Genomic DNA, 2,987 nt, shown 5'->3' on the forward strand with positions numbered 1-2,987 from the left:
TCGAGTCCCCTCGAATCCCAATATATTTCTTAATTCTAATCAACATGTAGCATAATATAGATACAAAAATTAATGTATAAATTATATAAATGTTATGGTTACTTTGTTGTTTTTTTATAGTTTCTTTAATTTCACTTAAGTATATTTGTAAAACTTAATTCGGGCAATAATTCTGTCATATTAACAGGCAAAACGTTAAAATTTGGAACAATTACATTTAATCTGCTTTCAAATCTCTTTATTTTAAACTCATCAATTCTAATTTCACAATTTTCAAAGTTAACAAAATAATTTCCCTTTAAGGGATACGAAAAATTAGTACATGAATCATACAAAATGCTCTCCACGTTAATCAACAATAAATTTCCAATCTCAATTTCCTCTATGTATTTTTCTTTCCTCTCAACCTTATTACAATCCTTATAATTATTCCTCAAAATATTAGATATACATGAATTCACAATCTTCATCTCAGACAAAACATTTTCCTTCTCCACAACAAATGTCATGTTTTCTACAGTTACAGTTCTTGTTATTTCAACATTTAACTGCATACAATTCCGATTTGGTACTAGCACCACAATTTCCGTCCTATATTCTTTGTCAATAAAATTCGGTATTAACAGAACAAAAACTATCCAATTGTTATCTATCGAGCCCATACTACCTTTCATACATCTCAACTTTAAACTATCGATATCAAAATGATCCACCTCTTCGTTCGTCAAAAAAATCCGCTTACAATACCATACTTGGACATGACCATATTCTCCTGCACCTGTTCTATCTTATCCTTCACCTTATTAATCAACAATATGAAATTATTATACTTTGTTACTTTTAAACTCTCATCAACCATACCTGTGTATGTTCTATTAAACCATTTCCTATTCTGTTCCACGACCAATCGAATATTCTGTAAGTAACCTTGCATTTCATTATTTATTTTCACCTGTTTATTTAAATTATTAATAATATTCTTCTGATTCAAATCTATATCTTGGAGATGATTCTCTATTCTCAATCTGTCCTCATCATCCATGTTACCAAAAAGCCAATTTATCAGTCTACCTCCTGCATTTATTAATGCCCTCTTCTTTCTTTGATTTGTGTGAATTTTAAGTGTCTGCAACGAGTGTTCTAGTCCGTTAATTTTCCTATTAAGGCTTATAGGAAGCCAACCATCATTTACTTCAAAGTTATGAGAAACTCCCAATTTTATTTTTTGAATTGTATCCCTAATGTCGCTTACATCTATTACGTGGATTAAATCTGAGAAACTCTCAATTATGTTGAGAGGCTCACCCTGCAGCACCGCTTAACCCGCTTGGGTCTCGATACCTCCAATCCGGACCGCAGACTCAGTGCATGGGGCCAAGCAAAACAGCAGAAGTACCAGGATGGTCAACATTGCCGTTCCCTGAAAAAGTTTTGAATGGTCTTTTAATATTTGCCAAATCCATCTTATTAGGATTATTAGCATTGTATTTTACAAATCTTTTAGCCGTTTTTTGTCTTTGGGCTCCGGGGTTTTTCATATACAACTCCCGATTATCATAGTTGGGAACTTCCCCCTTCTTGAATTAACCCTATTAATAGCCTTCCTCTTCCTATCACCCATATATTGAGCAATTTTTCGATGATCTATATCGGAACGGTTCAAAAGGTCAATTGGTTTCATATTTGTCGTGGAGTGAATTGTGCCATTGTAAAAGCCTATCGCCCTAATAACTAGCTCCTCCACATCTACGTTCTCGTTACTTCGTTTTAGAATTCGAATATGTTCCAAAAGAGACAAATGCATTCTCTCTATGTCGGAATTACCCGTATGAGAATATGCCGTTGTGAAATGCGTCCGAATATTTCTTTCCGCACAAAACAGTCTTATTAAAGCGTTATTGAACTCATTGTCCATTATCAACAAATACGGTTTGCCAAGTAAGGCAATCCTTTCCTGAATCTTTACCCTGACCGTACACATATTTTTATCTGTAATTTTATGCACAGACCCCAATTTAGTAAATCTGTATATTGTGGTCAGAAAGTATGTTCTATGAATCTGAAAAATATCCAAATGAACAATCATGTTTGGTCTTTCAGGTGTTACAGTATGATTAAAATGTTTACGATAAGGATTTCTATCGTACTTATTTTCATTGCATATTCTGCAAGAATTTTTAAATTTATTTATATATTTTATCAAATTTGGATAAAAATGGGAGTCTTTTATTTCCCCAAAATTCTCCAAAACACCTCTATGGTTCCCGCTATTATGAGTATTCTTAATTATCCCATACATCTCCTCTTCGTTAGGCATGTCAACAGCCAATTTCGTACATTTAATAAACTTCAAACCTCGATCACCACCAAACAACGATTCCAACCTTCTTTGGACTACACAATACATATTATCCGGAAGCTCGGAATATATGCCGACTCTTCCTTTTTTTAACGTTCTTCTAAATAAATAGTTCAAATAATGTTCATCACGCAAATCACTCTCACTTACGTAAACTATTTTATACCTTCTATACAAAACTTCGTGTTCCCGTTGCTTAGTTTTCAAAATTCTTATTTGTGTTCTATATTTGTTCACAATTGAATCACTTATGAAAAAATTGGCACTGCCATCATCTTCTTGTTGGCTATGTACCGTTGCCATTTCCTCTGATACTGCAAACAGTGATTTAATATCACAATCTTCAGTTCACTCATCATCGGATTCCAATCGGCTTAGGAAATCCGCAACCTTATTATCTTTGCATTTAACATACTCGATATCAAATTCATATTCAGCGAGCATGATTTTCCATCTGCTCAATCTGGAATTTGGCTCCATTAGGGAAGCCAACCATTTGAGAGGCTGGTGGTCAGTGTTAACCAAAAACCTATTTCCAAAAAGGTAAGGACGAAAATATTTAGCAGCCCATACTATAGCCAAGAGTTCTTTCTCTATTGTACTATAGTTTTTCTCATGATTATTCAAT

The sequence above is a fragment of the Lucilia cuprina genome, chromosome X (genome assembly GCF_022045245.1).
Source record: "Lucilia cuprina isolate Lc7/37 chromosome X, ASM2204524v1, whole genome shotgun sequence".
NCBI lineage: Eukaryota > Metazoa > Arthropoda > Insecta > Diptera > Calliphoridae > Lucilia > Lucilia cuprina.